At 53.8% G+C, this 19905-nt stretch overlaps 1 protein-coding gene across 1 annotated transcript in view; it reads left to right on the top strand.

Moving 5' to 3' along the window:
* LOC148148359 (transmembrane 4 L6 family member 5-like) overlaps window positions 1-19905 on the top strand; it is a 55007-nt gene that overhangs the window by 10232 nt on the left and 24870 nt on the right. The gene's annotated exons all lie outside the window — the stretch shown is intronic.

Raw genomic sequence — 19905 nt, 5'->3', positions numbered from 1 at the left:
GGAGTGTGGCAATCACTGTCACAATCGTGCTGGGGAGTGTGGCAATCACTGTCACAATCGCGCTGGGGAGTGTGGCAATCACTGTCACAATCGCGCTGGGGAGTGTGGCAATCACTGTCACAATCGCGCTGGGGAGTGTGGGAATCACTGTCACAATCACGCTGGGGAGTGTGGGAATCACTGTCACAATCACGCCGGGGAGTGTGGCAATCACTGTCACAATCACGCTGGGCATTGTGGGATTGACTGTCACGATCGCACTGAGGAGTGTGGCAATCACTGTCACGATCGTACTGGGGAGTGTGGGAATCACTGTCACGATCGCGCTGGGGAGTGTAGGAATCACTGTCACGAACACACTGGGGAGTGTAGGAATCACTGTCACAATCACACGGGGGAGTGTGGGAATCACTGTCACAATCGCACCGGGGAGTGTGGGAATCACTGTCACGATCGCGCTGGGGAGTGTGGGAATCACTGTCATAATCACGCTGGGGAGTGTGGCAATCACTGTCACAATCGTGCTGGGGAGTGTGGGAATCACTGTCGCGATCGCACTGGGGAGTGTAGGAATCACTGTCCCAATCGCGCTGGGGAGTGTGGGAATCACTGTCATGATCGCACTGGGGAGTGTGGGAATCACTGTCACGATCACGGGAATCACTGTCACGATCGCACTGGGAGTGTGAGATTCACTGTCACGATCACACTGGGGAGTGTGGCAATCACTGTCACGATCGCACTGGGGAGTGTGAGATTCACTGTCACGATCGCACTGGGGAGTGTGAGATTCACTGTCCCGATCACACTGGGGAGTGTGGCAATCACTGTCACGATCGCACTGGGGAGTGTGAGATTCACTGTCCCGATCACACTGGGGAGTGTGGCAATCACTGTCACGATCGCACTGGGGAGTGTGAGATTCACTGTCCCGATCACACACGGGAGTGTGGCAATCACTGTCACGATCACACTGGGGAGTGTGAGTTTCACTGTCACAACCACACTGGGGTTTGTGGGAATCACTGTCACAATCACACTGAGGTTTGTGGGAATCACTGTCACAATCACACCGGGGTATGTGGGAATCACTGTCCCGATCGCGCTGGGGAGTGTGGGAATTACTGTCACGAACACACTGGGGAGAGTAGGAATCACTGTCACAATCACACGGGGGAGTGTGGGAATCACTGTCACAATCGCACCGGGGAGTGTGGGAATCACTGTCCCGATCACACACGGGAGTGTGGCAATCACTGTCACGATCACACTGGGGAGTGTGAGTTTCACTGTCACAACCACACTGGGGTTTGTGGGAATCACTGTCACAATCACACGGGGGAGTGTGGGAATCACTGTCACAATCGCACCGGGGAGTGTGGGAATCACTGTCACGATCGCGCTGGGGAGTGTGGGAATCACTGTCATAATCACGCTGGGGAGTGTGGCAATCACTGTCACGATCGTGCTGGGGAGTGTGGGAATCACTGTCGCGATCGCACTGGGGAGTGTGGGAATCACTGTCACGATCGCGCTGGGGTGTGTGGGAATCACTGTCATAATCACGCTGGGGAGTGTGGCAATCACTGTCACGATCGTGCTGGGGAGTGTGGGAATCACTGTCGCGATCGCACTGGGGAGTGTAGGAATCACTGTCCCAATCGCGCTGGGGAGTGTGGGAATCACTGTCACAATCACACTGGGGAGTGTGGGAATCACTGTCATGATCGCACTGGGGAGTGTGGGAATCACTGTCACGATCACGGGAATCACTGTCACGATCGCACTGGGGAGTGTGGCAATCACTGTCACGATCGCACTGGGGAGTGTGAGATTCACTGTCCCGATCACACTGGGGAGTGTGGCAATCACTGTCACGATCGCACTGGGGAGTGTGAGATTCACTGTCACGATCGCACTAGGGAGTGTGAGATTCACTGTCACGATCACACTGGGGAGTGTGGCAATCACTGTCACGATCGCACTGGGGAGTGTGAGATTCACTGTCCCGATCACACTGGGGAGTGTGGCAATCACTGTCACGATCGCACTGGGGAGTGTGAGATTCACTGTCACAACCACACTGGGGTTTGTGGGAATCACTGTCACAATCACACTGAGGTTTGTGGGAATCACTGTCACAATCACACCGGGGTATGTGGGAATCACTGTCCCGATCGCGCTGGGGAGTGTGGGAATTACTGTCATGATCGCACTGGGAAGTGTTGGAATTACTGTCCCGATCGCGCTGGGGAGTGTGGGAATCACTGTCATGATCACGCTGGGGAGTGTGGGAATCACTGCCACAATCACGCTGGGGAGTATGGGAATAACTGTAACGATCGCACTGGGGAGCATGTGATTCACTGTCACGATCACACTGTGGAGTGTGGGAATTACTGTCATGATCGCACTGGGGAGTGTGGGAATCACTGCCGCAAATACACTGGGGAGTTAGGAATCTCTGTCACAATTGTGATGGGGAGTGTGGGAATCACTGTCACGATCACACTGGGGAGTGTGGGAATCACTGCCATGAACGCACGGGGGAGTGTGGGCATCACTGTCACGAATGCACTGGGGAGTGTGGGCATCACTGTCACGAATGCACTGGGGAGTGTGGCAATCACTGTCACAATCGCGCTAGCGAGTGTGGGAATCACTGTCACGATCACGCTGGGGAGTGTGGGAATTACTGTCATGATCGCACTGGGAAGTGTGGGAATCATTGTCATGATCACACTGGGGAGTGTGAGATTCACTGTCACGATCACACTGGGGAGTGTGGGAATCACTGTAACGATCGTGCTGGGAAGTGTCGGAATCACTGTCACGATCACACTGGGGAGTGTGAGATTCACTGTCCCGATCACACAGGGGAGTGTGGGAATCACTGTCACGATTACACTGGGGAGTGTGGGAATCACTGCCATGAACGCACTGGGGAGTGTGGGAATCACTGTCACGATCGCACTGGGGAGCGTGGAAATGACTGTAACGATCGCACTGGGGAGTGTGGGATTCACTGTCACGATCACACTGGGAAGTGTGGGAATCACTGTCACGAATGCACTGGAGAGTGTGGCAGTCACTGTCACAATCGCGCTGGCGAGTGTGGGAATCACTGTCACGATCACGCTGGGGAGTGTGGGAATCACTGTCACGATCGCGCTGCGGAGTATGGGAATCTCTGTCACAATCGCGTTGGGGAGTGTGGGAATCACTGTAGTGATCACATTGGGGAGTGTGAGAATCACTGCCACGAATACACTGGGGAGTGTGGCAATCACGGTCACAATCACGCTGGCGAGTGTGGGAATCAGCCACGATCATGCTGGGGAGTGTGGGAATCACTGTCACGATTGCACTGGGGAGTGTGGGAATCACTGTCACGATCGCGCTGCGGAGTGTGTGAATCACTGTCACGATCGTGCTGGGGAGTGTGGGAATCACTGTCACGATCACACTGGGGAGTGTAGGAATCACTGTCACAATCGCGCTGGGGAATGTAGGAATTACTGTCATGATCACACTGGGGAGTGTGGAAATCACTTTCACTATCACACTGGGGAGTGTGGGAATCACTGTCCCGATCGCGCTGGGGAGTGTGGGAAGCACTGTCATGATCGAGCTGGGGAGTGTGGGAAGCACTGTCATGATCGCGCTGGGGAGTGTGGGAATTACTGTCATGATTGCACTGGGATTTGTGGGAATCACTGCCACGAACGCACTGGGGAGTGTAGGAATCTCTGTCACAATCGCGTTGGGGAGTGTGGGAATCACTGTAATGATCGTGCTGGGGAGCGTGGGATTCACTGTCACGATGGCACTGGGGAGTGTGGGAATCACTGTCACGATCACACGGGGGAGTGTGTGAATTACTGTCATGATCGCACTGGGGAATGTGGGAATCACCGCAACAAAGACACTGGGGAGTGTAGAAATCTCTGTCACAATCGCGTTGGGGAGTGTGGGAATCACTGTCACGATCACACGGGGGAGTGTGTGAATTACTGTCGTGATCGCACTCGGGAATGTGGGAATCACCACAACAAAGACACTGGGGAGTGTAGAAATCTCTGTCACAATCGCGTTGGGGAGTGTGGGAATCACTGTCACGATCACACTGGGGAGTGTGGGAATCACTGTCACGATCGCACTGGGGAGCGTGGAAATGACTCACGATCGCGCTGGGGAGTGTGGGATTCACTGTCACGATCGCGCTGCAGAGTGTGGGAATCACTGTCACGATCGTGCTGGGGAGTGTGGGAATCACTGTCACAATTACACTGGGGTTTGTGGGAATCACTGTCACGATCGCGCTGTGGAGTGTGTGAATCACTGTCCCGATCACACCGGGGAGTGTGGGAATCACTGTCACGATCACACGGGGGAGTGTGTGAATTACTGTCATGATCGCACTGGGGAATGTGGGAATCACCGCAACAAAGACACTGGGGAGTGTAGAAATCTCTGTCACAATCGCGTTGGGGAGTGTGGGAATCACTGTCACGATCACACTGGGGAGTGTGGGAATCACTGTCACGATCGCACTGGGGAGCGTGGAAATGACTCACGATCGCGCTGGGGAGTGTGGGATTCACTGTCACGATCGTGCTGGGGAGTGTGGGAATCACTGTCACAATTACACTGGGGTTTGTGGGAATCACTGTCACGATTGTGCTGGGGAGTGTGGTAATCACTGTCCCGATCACACTGGGGAGTGTGGAAATCACTGTAACGATCGTGCTGGGAAGTGTCAGAATCACTGTCATGATCACACTGGGGAGTATGAGATTCACTGTCCCGATCACACTGGGGAGTGTAGGAATCACTGTCACAATCGCGCTGGGGAATGTAGGAATCACTGTCATGATCGCACTGGGGAGTGTGGGAATCACTGTCATGATCGCGCTGGGGAGTGTGGGAATCACTGTCACAATCACACTGGGGTTTGTGGGAATCACTGTCACAACCACACTGAGGTTTGTGGGAATCACTGTCACAATCGTGCTGGGGAGTGTGGGAATCCCTGACACAATCACACTGGGGAGTGTGGGAATCACTGTCACAATCGCACTGTGGAGTGTGGGAATCACTGTCATGATCACGCTGGGGAGTATGGGAAGCACTGTCATGATCACGCTGGGGAGTGTGGGAATTACTGTTATGATCGCACTGGAACGTGTGGGAATCACTGCCACGAACGCACTGGGGAATGTGGGAATCACTGTAATGATCACACTGGGGAGTGTGGGAATCACTGCCACAAATACACTGGGGAGTGTGGGAATCACTGTCACAATCACGCTGGGGAGTGTGGGAATCACTGTCACGATCGCGGTGCGGAGTGTGGGAATCACTGACACGATCGCGCTGGCGAGTGTGGGAATCACTGTCAGGATCGTGTTGGGGAGTGTGGGAATAACTGTGACGATCGCACTGGGGAGCGTGGGATTCACTGTCACGATCACGCTGGGGAGTGTGGGAATTACTGTCATGATCGCACTGTGGAGTATGGGAATCACTGCCACAAATACACTGGGGAGTGTAGAAATCTCTGTCACAATTGCGTTGGGGAGTGTGGCAATCACTGTCACAATCGCGCTGGCGAGTGTGGAAATCAGTCACGATCACGCTGGGGAGTGTGACAATCACTGTCACGATCGCACTGGGGAGTGTGGCAATCACTGTCACGATCGCGCTGGGGAGTGTGGGAATCACTGTCACGATCGCGCTGGGGAGTGTGGGAATCACTGTCACAAATGCACTGGGGAGTGTAGGAATCACTGTCACAATAACACTGGGGAGTGTGGAAATCACTGTCACAATCGCACTGGGGAGTGTGGGAATCACTGTCACAATCGCACTGGGGAGTGTGGGAATCACTGTCACGATCGCGCTGGGGAGTGTGGGAATCACTGTCACGATCGCGCTGGGGAGTGTGGGAATCACTGTCATGATCACGCTGGGGAAGGTGGGTATCACTGTCACGATCGCACTGGGGAGTGTGGGAATCACTGTCATGAACGGACTGGGGAGTGTAGGAATCACTGTCACAATCACGCTGGGGAGTGTGGCAATCACTGTCACAATCACGCTGGGGAGTGTGGGAATCACTGTCACAATCGCACTGGGGAGTGTGGCAATCACTGTCACGATCGTGCTGGGGAGTGTGGCAATCACTGTCACGATCACTCTGGGGAGTGTAGGAATCTCTGTCCCAATCGCGCTGGGGAGTGTGGGAATCACTGTCATGATCGCACTGGGGAGTGTGGGAATCACTGTCACGATCACGGGAATCACTGTCATGATCGCACTGGGAGTGTGAGATTCACTGTCCCGATCACACTGGGGAGTGTGGCAATTACTGTCACGATCGCACTGGGGAGTGTGAGATTCACTGTCCCGATCACACTGGGGAGTGTGGCAATCACTGTCACGATCACACTGGGGAGTGTGAGATTTACTGTCACAACCACACTGGGGTTTGTGGGAATCACTGTCACAATCACATTGAGGTTTGTGGGAATCACTGTCACAATCACATTGAGGTTTGTGGGAATCACTGTCACAATCACACTGAGGTTTGTGGGAATCAGTGTCACAACCACACTGAGGTTTGTGGGAATCACTGTCACAATCACACTGGGGTGTGTGGTAATCACTGTCATGATCACGCTGGGGAGTGTGGGAATTACTGTCATGATCGCACTGGGAAGTGTAGGAATCTCTGTCACAATCGCGTTGGGGAGTGTGGGAATCACTGTAATGATCACACTGGGGAGTGTGGGAATCACTGTCACAACCACACTGGGGTTTGTGGGAATCACTGTCACGATCACACTGGGGTTTGTGGGAATCACTGTCACAATCACACTGAGGTTTGTGGGAATCACTGTCACCATCCCCCTGGGGTGTGTGGGAATCACTGTCCCAATCGCGCTGGGGAGTGTGGGAATCACTGTCCTGATCGCGCTGGGGAGAGTGGGAAGCACTGTCATGATCGCGCTGGGGAGTGTGGGAATTACTGTCATGATCGCGCTGGGAAGTGTGGGAATCACTGCCACGATCGCGCTGGGGAGTGTGGGAATCACTGTCACAACTACACTGGGGCTTGTGGGAATCACTGTCCCGATCACAATGAGGTTTGTGGGATTCACTGTCACAACCACACTGAGGTTTGTGCGAATCACTGTCACAATCACACTGGGGAGTGTGGGAATCACTGTCACAATCACGCTGGGGTGTGTGGGAATCACTGTCCAGATCGTGCTGGGGAGTGTGGGAATCACTGTCCCGATCGAGCTGGGGAGTGTGGGAATCACTGTCCCGATCGTGCTGGGGAGTGTGGGAATCACTGTTCCGATCGCGCTGGGGAGTGTGGGAAGCACAGTCATGATCGCGCTGGGGAGTGTGGGAATTACTGTCATGATCGCGCTGGGAAGTGTGGGAATCACTGCCACGAACCCAGTGGGGAGTGTGGGAATCTCTGTCACAATCGCGTTGGGGAGTGTGGGAATCACTGTAATGATCACACTGGGGAGTGTGGGAATCACTGCCACGATCGCGGTGTGGAGTGTGGGAATCACTGACACGATCGTGCTGGTGAGTGTGGGAATCGCTGTCACGATCACGCTGGGGAGTGTGGTAATTACTGTCATGATCGAGCTGGGGAGTGTGTGAATCACTGTCACGATCGTGCTGGGGAGTGTGGGAATCACTGTCCCGATCGTGCTGGGTAGTGTGTGAATGACTGTCACGATCGTGCTGGGAGTGTGGGAATCAATGTCCCGATCACACTGGGGAGTGTGGGAATCACTGTCACGATCGCACTGGGGAGTGTGGGAATTACTGTCATGATCGCACTGGGGAGTGTGGGAATCACTGCCATGAACGCACTGCGGAGTGTGGGAATCACTGTCACGATCGCGCTGCGGAGTGTGGGAATCACTATCACGATCGTGCTGGGGAGTGTGGGAATCACTGTCACGATCGTGCTGGGGAGTGTGGGAATCACTGTCCCGATCACACTGGGGAGTGTAGGAATCACTGTCATGATCGCACTGGGGAGTGTGGGAATCACTGTCACGATCACACTGGGTAGTGTGGGAATCACTGTAACGATCGTGCTGGGGAGTGTGGTAATCACTGTCCCGATCACACTGGGGAGTGTGAAATTCACTGTCCCGATCACACTGGGAAGTGTAGGAATCACTGTCATGATCGCACTGGGGAGTGTGGGAATCACTGTCACGATCGCGCTGGGGAGTGTGGGAATCACTGTCACAACTACACTGGGGCTTGTGGGAATCACTCACAATCACAATGAGGTTTGTGGGATTCACTGTCACAACCACACTGAGGTTTGTGCGAATCACTGTCACAATCACACTGGGGAGTGTGGGAATCACTGTCACAATCACGCTGGGGTGTGTGGGAATCACTGTCCAGATCGTGCTGGGGAGTGTGGGAATCACTGTCCCGATCGAGCTGGGGAGTGTGGGAATCACTGTCCCGATCGTGCTGGGGAGTGTGGGAATCACTGTTCCGATCGCGCTGGGGAGTGTGGGAAGCACAGTCATGATCGCGCTGGGGAGTGTGGGATTTACTGTCATGATCGCGCTGGGAAGTGTGGGAATCACTGCCACGAACCCAGTGGGGAGTGTGGGAATCTCTGTCACAATCGTGTTGGGGAGTGTGGGAATCACTGTAGTGATCACACTGGGGAGTGTGGGAATCACTGCCACGAATACACTGGGGAGTGTGGCAATCACTGTCACAATCACGCTGGCGAGTGTGGGAATCAGTCACGATCACGCTGGGGAGTGCGGAATCACTGTCACAATTGCACTGCGGAGTGTGGAAATCACTGTAACGATCGCGCTGGGGAGCGTGGGATTCACTGTCACAATTGCACTGCGGAGTGTGGAAATCACTGTAAAGATCACACTGGGGAGTGTGGGAATCACTGTAACGATCGCGCTGGGGAGCGTGGGATTCACTGTCACGATCATGCTGGGGAGTGTGGGAATCACTGTCACGATCACACTGAGGTTTGTGGGAATCACTGTCACAACCACACTGAGGTTTGTGGGAATCACTGTCATGATCACACTGGGGAGTGTGGGAATCACTGTCACGATCGCACTGGGGAGTGTGGGAATCACTGCCATGAACGCACTGCGGAGTGTGGGAATCACTGACACGATCGCGCTGCGGAGTTTGGGAATCACTGTCACGATCGTGCTGGGGAGTGTGGGAATCACTGTCATGATCGTGCTGCGGAGTGTGGTAATCACTGTCCCGATCACACTGGGGAGTGTAGGAATCACTGTCATGATCGCACTGGGGAGTGTGGGGATCACTGTCACGATCACACTGGGGAGTGTGGGAATCACTGTAACGATCGTGCTGGGGAGTGTGGTAATCACTGTCCCGATCACACTGGGGAGTGTGAAATTCACTGTGCCGATCACACTGGGGAGTGTAGGAATCACTGTCATGATCGCACTGGGGAGTGTGGGAATCACTGTCACAATCGCGCTGGGGAGTGTGGGAATCACTGTCACAACTACACTGGGGCTTGTGGGAATCACTCACAACCACACTGAGGTTTGTGGGAATCACTGTCACAATCACGCTGGGGTGTGTGGGAATCACTGTCCAGATCGTGCTGGGGAGTGTGGGAATCACTGTCCCGATCGAGCTGGGGAGTGTGGGAATCACTGTCCCGATCGTGCTGGGGAGTGTGGGAATCACTGTTCCGATCGCGCTGGGGAGTGTGGGAAGCACAGTCATGATCGCGCTGGGGAGTGTGGGAATTACTGTCATGATCGCGCTGGGAAGTGTGGGAATCACTGCCACGAACCCAGTGGGGAGTGTGGGAATCTCTGTCACAATCGTGTTGGGGAGTGTGGGAATCACTGTAGTGATCACACTGGGGAGTGTGAGAATCACTGCCACGAATACACTGGGGAGTGTGGCAATCACTGTCACAATCATGCTGGCGAGTGTGGGAATCAGTCACGATCACGCTGGGGAGTGCGGGAATCACTGTCACAATTGCACTGCGGAGTGTGGAAATCACTGTAACGATCACACTGGGGAGTGTGGGAATCACTGTAACGATCGCGCTGGGGAGCGTGGGATTCACTGTCACGATCATGCTGGGGAGTGTGGGAATCACTGTCACGATCACACGTGGGAGTGTGGGAATCACTGTCACAATCACACTGAGGTTTGTGGGAATCACTGTCACAACCACACTGGGGAATGTAGGAATCACTGTCATGATCACACTGGGGAGTGTGGGAATCACTGTCACGATCGCACTGGGGAGTGTGGGAATTACTGTCATGATCGCACTGGGGAGTGTGGGAATCACTGCCATGAACGCACTGCGGAGTGTGGGAATCACTGACACGATCGCGCTGCGGAGTGTGGGAATCACTGTCACGATCGTGCTGGTGAGTGTGGGAATCACTGTCACGATCGTGCTGGGGAGTGTAGGAATCACTGTCATGATCGCACTGGGGAGTGTGGGAATCACTGTCACGATCGCGCTGGGGAGAGTGGGAATCACTGTCACAACTACACTGGGGTTGTGGGAATCACTCACAATCACAATGAGGTTTGTGGGATTCACTGTAACAACCACACTGAGGTTTGTGGGAATCACTGTCACAATCACACTGGGGAGTGTGGGAATCACTGTCACAATCACGCTGGGGTGTGTGGGAATCACTGTCACAATCACGCTGGGGTGTGTGGGAATCACTGTCCAGATCGTGCTGGGGAGTGTGGGAATCACTGTCCCGATCGAGCTGGAGAGTGTGGGAATCACTGTCCCGATCGTGCTGGGGAGTGTGGGAATCACTGTTCCGATCGCGCTGGGGAGTGTGGGAAGCACAGTCATGATCGCGCTGGGGAGTGTGGGAATTACTGTCATGATCGCGCTGGGGAGCGTGGGATTCACTGTCACGATTGCACTGCGGAGTGTGGAAATCACTGTAACGATCACACTGGGGAGTGTGGGAATCACTGTCACGATCACACTTGGGAGTGTGGGAATCACTGTCACAATCACACTGAGGTTTGTGGGAATCACTGTCACAACCACACTGGGGAGTGTGAGATTCACTGTCCCGATCACACTGGGGAGTTTAGGAATCACTGTCACAATCACGCTGGGGAATGTAGGAATCACTGTCATGATCACACTGGGGTTTGTGGGAATCACTGTCACAACCACACTGAGGTTTGTGGGAATCACTGTCACAATCACACTGAGGTTTGTGGGAATCACTTTCACAATCACACTGGGGTGTGTGGGAATCACTGTCCCGATCGTGCTGGGGAGTGTGGGAAGCACTGTCATGATCGAGCTGGGGAGTGTGGGAATTACTGTCATGATCGCACTGGGAAGCGTGGGAATCACTGCCACGAACGCACTGGGGAGTGTAGGAATCTCTGTCACAATCGCGTTGGGGAGTGTGGGAATGACTGTAATGATCGTGCTGGGGAGCGTGGGATTCACTGTCACGATTGCACTGGGGAGTGTGGAAATCACTGTAACAATCACACTGGGGAGTGTGGGAATCACTGTCACGATCGCGCTACGGACTGTGTGAATCACTGTCACGATCGTGCTGGGGAGTGTGGGAATTACTGTCCCGATCACACCGAGGAGTGTGGGAATCACTGTCACGATCACACTGGGGAGTGTGGGAATTACTGTCATGATCGCACTGGGGAATGTGGGAATCACCGCAACAAAGACACTGGGGAGTGTAGAAATCTCTGTCACAATCGCGTTGGGGAGTGTGGGAATCACTGTCCCGATCACACTGGGGAGTGTGAGATTCACTGTCCCGATCACACTGGGTAGTGTGGTAATCACTGTCATGATCGCACGGTGGAGTGTGGGAATCACTGTCACGATCGCGCTGGGGAGTGTGGGAATCACTGTCACAACTACACTGGGGCTTGTGGGAATCACTCACAATCACAATGAGGTTTGTGGGATTCACTGTCACAACCACACTGAGGTTTGTGGGATTCACTGTCACAATCACACTGGGGAGTGTGGGAATCACTGTCACAATCACGCTGTGGTGTGTGGGAATCACTGTCCCGATCGTGCTGGGGAGTGTGGGAATCACTGTCCCGATCGTGTTGGGGAGTGTGGGAATCACTGTCCCGATCGCGCTGGGGAGTGTGGGAATCACTGTAACGATCGCGCTGGGGAGTGTGGGAAGCGCAGTCATGATCGCGCTGGGGAGTGTGGGAATTACTATCATGATCGCACTGGGAAGTGTGGGAATCACTGCCACGATCGCGTTGGGGAGTGTGGGAATCACTGTAGTGATTACACTGGGGAGTGTGAGAATCACTGCCACGAATACACTGGGGAGTGTGGCAATCACTGTCACAATCGCGCTGGCGAGTGTGGGAATCAGTCACGATCACGCTGGGGAGTGTGGGAATCACTGTCACAACCACACTGGGGAGTGTGAGATTCACTGTCCCGATCACACTGGGGAGTGTAGGAATCACTGTCACAATCACGCTGGGGAGTGTAGGAATCACTGTCATGATCACGCTGGGGAGTGTGGGAATTACTGTCACAACTACACTGGGGCTTGTGGGAATCACTCACAATCACAATGAGGTTTGTGGGATTCACTGTCACAACCACACTGAGGTTTGTGGGAATCACTGTCACAATCACACTGGGGAATGTGGGAATCACTGTCACAATCACGCTGGGGTGTGTGGGAATCACTGTCACAATCACGCTGGGGTGTGTGGGAATCACTGTCCAGATCGTGCTGGGGAGTGTGGGAATCATTGTCCCGATCGAGCTGGGGAGTGTGGGAATCACTGTCCCGATCGTGCTGGGGAGTGTGGGAATCACTGTTCCGATCGCGCTGGGGAGTGTGGGAAGCACAGTCATGATCGCGCTGGGGAGTGTGGGAATTACTGTCATGATCGCGCTGGGAAGTGTGGGAATCACTGCCACGAACCCAGTGGGGAGTGTGGGAATCTCTGTCACAATCGTGTTGGGGAGTGTGGGAATCACTGTAGTGATCACACTGGGGAGTGTGGGAATCACTGTCACAATCACGCTGGCGAGTGTGGGAATCAGTCACGATCACGCTGGGGAGTGTGGGAATCACTGTCACAATTGCACTGCGGAGTGTGGAAATCACTGTAACGATCACACTGGGGAGTGTGGGAATCACTGTAATGATCGCGCTGGGGAGCGTGGGATTCACTGTCACGATCATGCTGGGGAGTGTGGGAATCACTGTCACGATCACACTTGGGAGTGTGGGAATCACTGTCACAATCACACTGAGGTTTGTGGGAATCACTGTCACAACCACACTGGGGAGTGTGAGATTCACTGTCCCGATCACACTGGGGAGTGTAGGAATCACTGTCACAATCACGCTGGGGAATGTAGGAATCACTGTCATGATCACACTGGGGTTTGTGGGAATCACTGTCACAACCACACTGAGGTTTGTGGGAATCACTGTCACAATCACACTGAGGTTTGTGGGAATCACTTTCACAATCACACTGGGGTGTGTGGGAATCACTGTCCCGATCGTGCTGGGGAGTGTGGGAAGCACTGTCATGATCGAGCTGGGGAGTGTGGGAATTACTGCCACGAACGCACTGGGGAGTGTAGGAATCTCTGTCACAATCGCGTTGGGGATAGTGGGAATCAATGTAATGATCGTGCTACGGACTGTGTGAATCACTGTCACGATCGTGCTGGGGAGTGTGGGAATTACTGTCCCGATCACACCGAGGAGTGTGGGAATCACTGTCACGATCACACTGGGGAGTGTGGGAATTACTGTCATGATCGCACTGGGGAATGTGGGAATCACCGCAACAAAGACACTGGGGAGTGTAGAAATCTCTGTCACAATCGCGTTGGGAAGTGTGGAAATCACTGTCCCGATCACACTGAGGAGTGTGAGATTCACTGTCCCGATCACACTGGGTAGTGTGGTAATCACTGTCATGATCGCACGGTGGAGTGTGGGAATCACTGTCACGATCACGCTGGGGAGTGTGGGAATCACTGTCACGATCGCGCTGGGGTGTGTGGGAATCACTGTCCCGATCGTGCTGGGGAGTGTGGGAATCACTGTCCCGATCGTGCTGGGGAGTGTGGGAATCACTGTCCCGATCGTGTTGGGGAGTGTGGGAATCACTGTTCCGATCGCGCTGGGGAGTGTGGGAAGCACAGTCATGATCGCGCTGGGGAGTGTGGGAATTACTGTCATGATCGCGCTGGGAAGTGTGGGAATCACTGCCACGAACCCAGTGGGGAGTGTGGGAATCTCTGTCACAATCGTGTTGGGGAGTGTGGGAATCACTGTCATGATCACACTGGGGAGTGTGAGAATCACTGCCACGAATACACTGGGGAGTGTGGCAATCACTGTCACAATCACGCTGGCGAGTGTGGGAATCAGTCACGATCACGCTGGGGAGTGTGGGAATCACTGTCACGATTGCAATGCGGAGTGTGGAAATCACTGTAACGATCGCGCTGGGGAGCGTGGGATTCACTGTCACAATTGCACTGCGGAGTGTGGAAATCACTGTCACGATCGCGCTGCGGAGTGTGGGACTCACTGTCACGATCACACTTGGGAGTGTGGGAATCACTGTCACAATCACACTGAGGTTTGTGGGAATCACTGTCACAACCACACTGAGGTTTGTGGGAATCACTGTCACAACCACACTGAGGAGTGTGGGAATCACTGTCACAATCGTGCTCGCGAGTGTGGGAATCCCTGTCACAATCACACTGGGGAGTGTGGGAATCACTGTCACAATCGCACTGGGGAGTGTGGGAAGCACTGTCATGATCACGCTGGGGAGTGTGGGAATGACTGTTATGATCGCACTGGGAAGTGTGGGAATCAGTGCCACAAATACACTGGGGAATGTGGGAATCTCTGTCACAATTGCGTTGGGGAGTGTGGGAATCACTGTCACGATCGCGGTGCGGAGTGTGGGAATCACTGACACGATCGCGCTGGCGAGTGTGGGAATCACTGTCACGATCGTGTTGGGGAGTGTGGAAATAACTATAACGATCGCACTGGGGAGCGTGGGATTCACTGTCACGATCACGCTGGGGAGTGTGGAATTACTGTCCCGATCACACCGAGGAGTGTGGGAATCACTGTCACGATCACACTGGGGAGTGTGGGAATTACTGTCATGATCGCACTGGGGAATGTGGGAATCACCGCAACAAAGACACTGGGGAGTGTAGAAATCTCTGTCACAATCGCGTTGGGAAGTGTGGAAATCACTGTCCCGATCACACTGGGGAGTGTGAGATTCACTGTCCCGATCACACTGGGTAGTGTGGTAATCACTGTCATGATCGCACGGTGGAGTGTGGGAATCACTGTCACGATCACGCTGGGGAGTGTGGGAATCACTGTCACGATCGCGCTGGGGTGTGTGGGAATCACTGTCCCGATCGTGCTGGGGAGTGTGGGAATCACTGTCCCGATCGTGTTGGGGAGTGTGGGAATCACTGTAACGATCGCGCTGGGGAGTGTGGGAAGCACAGTCATGATCGCGCTGGGGAGTGTGGGAATTAATATCATGATCGCACTGGGAAGTGTGGGAATCATTGCCACGATCGCGTTGGGGAGTGTGGGAATCACTGTAGTGATTACACTGGGGAGTGTGAGAATCACTGCCACGAATACACTGGGGAGTGTGGCAATCACTGTCACAATCGCACTGGCGAGTGTGGGAATCAGTCACGATCACGCTGGGGAGTGTGGGAATCACTGTCACGATTGCAATGCGGAGTGTGGAAATCACTGTAACGATCGCGCTGGGGAGCGTGGGATTCACTGTCACAATTGCACTGCGGAGTGTGGAAATCACTGTCACGATCGCGCTGCGGAGTGTGGGACTCACTGTCACGATCACACTTGGGAGTGTGGGAATCACTGTCACAATCACACTGAGGTTTGTGGGAATCACTGTCACAACCACACTGAGGTTTGTGGGAATCACTGTCACAACCACACTGAGGAGTGTGGGAATCACTGTCACAATCGTGCTCGCGAGTGTGGGAATCCCTGTCACAATCACACTGGGGAGTGTGGGAATCACTGTCACAATCGCACTGGGGAGTGTGGGAAGCACTGTCATGATCACGCTGGGGAGTGTGGGAATGACTGTTATGATCGCACTGGGAAGTGTGGGAATCAGTGCCACAAATACACTGGGGAATGTGGGAATCTCTGTCACAATTGCGTTGGGGAGTGTGGGAATCACTGTCACGATCGCGGTGCGGAGTGTGGGAATCACTGACACGATCGCGCTGGCGAGTGTGGGAATCACTGTCACGATCGTGTTGGGGAGTGTGGAAATAACTATAACGATCGCACTGGGGAGCGTGGGATTCACTGTCACGATCACGCTGGGGAGTGTGGAATTACTGTCCCGATCACACCGAGGAGTGTGGGAATCACTGTCACGATCACACTGGGGAGTGTGGGAATTACTGTCATGATCGCACTGGGGAATGTGGGAATCACCGCAACAAAGACACTGGGGAGTGTAGAAATCTCTGTCACAATCGCGTTGGGAAGTGTGGAAATCACTGTCCCGATCACACTGGGGAGTGTGAGATTCACTGTCCCGATCACACTGGGTAGTGTGGTAATCACTGTCATGATCGCACGGTGGAGTGTGGGAATCACTGTCACGATCACGCTGGGGAGTGTGGGAATCACTGTCACGATCGCGCTGGGGTGTGTGGGAATCACTGTCCCGATCGTGCTGGGGAGTGTGGGAATCACTGTCCCGATCGTGTTGGGGAGTGTGGGAATCACTGTAACGATCGCGCTGGGGAGTGTGGGAAGCACAGTCATGATCGCGCTGGGGAGTGTGGGAATTAATATCATGATCGCACTGGGAAGTGTGGGAATCATTGCCACGATCGCGTTGGGGAGTGTGGGAATCACTGTAGTGATTACACTGGGGAGTGTGAGAATCACTGCCACGAATACACTGGGGAGTGTGGCAATCACTGTCACAATCGCACTGGCGAGTGTGGGAATCAGTCACGATCACGCTGGGGAGTGTGGGAATCACTGTCCCGATCACACTGGGGAGTGTGAGATTCACTGTCCTGATCACACTGGGGAGTGTGGTAATCACTGTCATGATTGCACTGGGGAGTGTGGGAATCACTGTCACGATCGCGCTGGGGAGTGTGGGAATCACTGTCACGATCGCGCTGGGGAGTGTGGGAATCACTGTCACAACTACACTGGGGCTTGTGGGAATCACTCACAATCACAATGAGGTTTGTGGGATTCACTGTCACAACCACACTGAGGTTTGTGGGAATCACTGTCACAATCACACTGGGGAGTGTGGGAATCACTGTCACAATCACGCTGGGGTGTGTGGCAATCACTGTCCAGATCGTGCTGGGGAGTGTGGGAATCACTGTCCCGATCGAGCTGGGGAGTGTGGGAATCACTGTCCCGATCGTGCTGGGGAGTGTGGGAATCACTGTTCCGATCGCGCTGGGGAGTGTGGGAAGCACAGTCATGATCGCGCTGGGGAGTGTGGGAATTACTGTCATGATCGCGCTGGGGAGTGTGGGAATTACTGTCATGATCGCGCTGGGAAGTGTGGGAATCACTGCCACGAACCCAGTGGGGAGTGTGGGAATCTCTGTCACAATCGTGTTGGGGAGTGTGGGAATCACTGTCGTGATCACACTGGGGAGTGTGAGAATCACTGCCACGAATACACTGGGGAGTGTGGCAATCACTGTCACAATCACGCTGGCGAGTGTGGGAATCTGTCACGATTGCAATGCGGAGTGTGGAAATCACTGTAACGATCGCGCTGGGGAGCGTGGGATTCACTGTCACAATTGCACTGCGGAGTGTGGAAATCACTGTCACGATCGCGCTGCGGAGTGTGGGACTCACTGTCACGATCACACTTGGGAGTGTGGGAATCACTGTCACAATCACACTGAGGTTTGTGGGAATCACTGTCACAACCACACTGATGTTTGTGGGAATCACTGTCACAACCACACTGAGGAGTGTGGGAATCACTGTCACAATCGTGCTCGCGAGTGTGGGAATCCCTGTCACAATCACACTGGGGAGTGTGGGAATCACTGTCACAATCGCACTGGGGAGTGTGGGAATCACTGTCCCGATCACGCTGGGGAGTGTGGGAAGCACTGTCATGATCACGCTGGGGAGTGTGGGAATGACTGTTATGATCGCACTGGGAAGTGTGGGAATCAGTGCCACGAACGCACTGGGGAATGTGGGAATCTCTGTCACAATTGCGTTGGGGAGTGTGGGAATCACTGTAATGATCACACTGGGGAGTGTGGGAATCACTGCCACAAATACACTGGGGAGTGTGGGAATCACTGTCACAATCACGCTGGGGAGTGTGGGAATCACTGTCACGATCGCGGTGCGGAGTGTGGGAATCACTGACACGATTGCGCTGGCGAGTGTGGGAATCACTGTCACGATCGTGTTGGGGAGTGTGGAAATAACTATAACGATCGCACTGGGGAGCGTGGGATTCACTGTCACGATCACGCTGGGGAGTGTGGAATTACTGTCATGATCGCACTGTGGAGTGTGGGAATCACCGCCACAAATACACTGGGGAGTGTAGAAATCTCTGTCACAATCGCGTTGGGGAGTGTGGCAATCACTGTCACAATCGCGCTGGTGAGTGTGGAAATCAGTCACGATCACGCCGGGGAGTGTGGGAATCACTGTCACGATCACACTGGGGTGTGTGGGAATCACTGTCACGATCGTGCTGGGGAGTGTGAGAATCACTGTCACGATCGCGCTGGGGTGTGTGGGAATCACTGTCACGATCGCGCTGGGGTGTGTGGGAATCACTGCCATGAATGCACTGGGGAGTGTGGGAATCACTGTCACAATCACACTGGGGTGTGTGGGAATCACTGTCACAATCACACTGGGGTGTGTGGGAATCACTGTCACGATCGCATTGCGGAGTGTGGAAATGACTGTTACGATCGCGCTGGCCAGCGTGGGATTCACTGTCACGATCACACTGGGGAGTGTGGGAATCACTGTCACGATCACACTGGGGTGTGTGGGAATCACTGTCACGATCGTGCTGGGGAGTGTGAGAATCACTGTCACGATCGCGCTGGGGTGTGTGGGAATCACTGTCACGATCGCGCTGGGGTGTGTGGGAATCACTGCCATGAATGCACTGGGGAGTGTGGGAATCACTGTCACAATCACACTGGGGTGTGTGGGAATCACTGTCACAATCACACTGGGGTGTGTGGGAATCACTGTCACGATCACACTGGGGGTGTGGGAATCACTGTCATGATCACACTGGGGTGTGTGGGAATCATTGTCACCAATTTTGCTTCAGGAACTGAAAAATACAACACACGCTCATTATGACACTTGCCCCAGAGCTCAGAGTAACAAACTCAATTCGGACTGGATTGGAACCAAGAACATTAACATTTGTCATTTTCTGGATGTAAGTTAGCTCGCTGAGCTGGAAGGTACATTTTCAGACGTTTCATCACCATACTAGGTAACATCATCAGTGAGCCTCCAGCAAGAGCTTTAGCCAGAGGCTCACTGAAGATGTTACCCAGGATGGTGATGAAACGTCTGAAAATGAACCATCCAGCTCAGCGAGCAAGCCTACATCCCGGACCTCAACCTGAGCTACAAATCTTCTCGAAACTCGTTACTTTATCATGTTTGTTGCTTAAATTGTAAAATTCTACAACATACAATTCATTGTTACGTTTTTAACAGGCAAGAGAGCACTGGG

Source organism: Chiloscyllium plagiosum, unplaced genomic scaffold (genome assembly GCF_037043375.1).
Source record: "Chiloscyllium plagiosum isolate Xiang-an unplaced genomic scaffold, Cpla_swu_hap1 HiC_scaffold_13, whole genome shotgun sequence".
Lineage (NCBI taxonomy): Eukaryota > Metazoa > Chordata > Chondrichthyes > Orectolobiformes > Hemiscylliidae > Chiloscyllium > Chiloscyllium plagiosum.
Note: the sequence above shows the minus strand (reverse complement) of the source record. Positions and strands in the feature narration are given on the sequence as shown.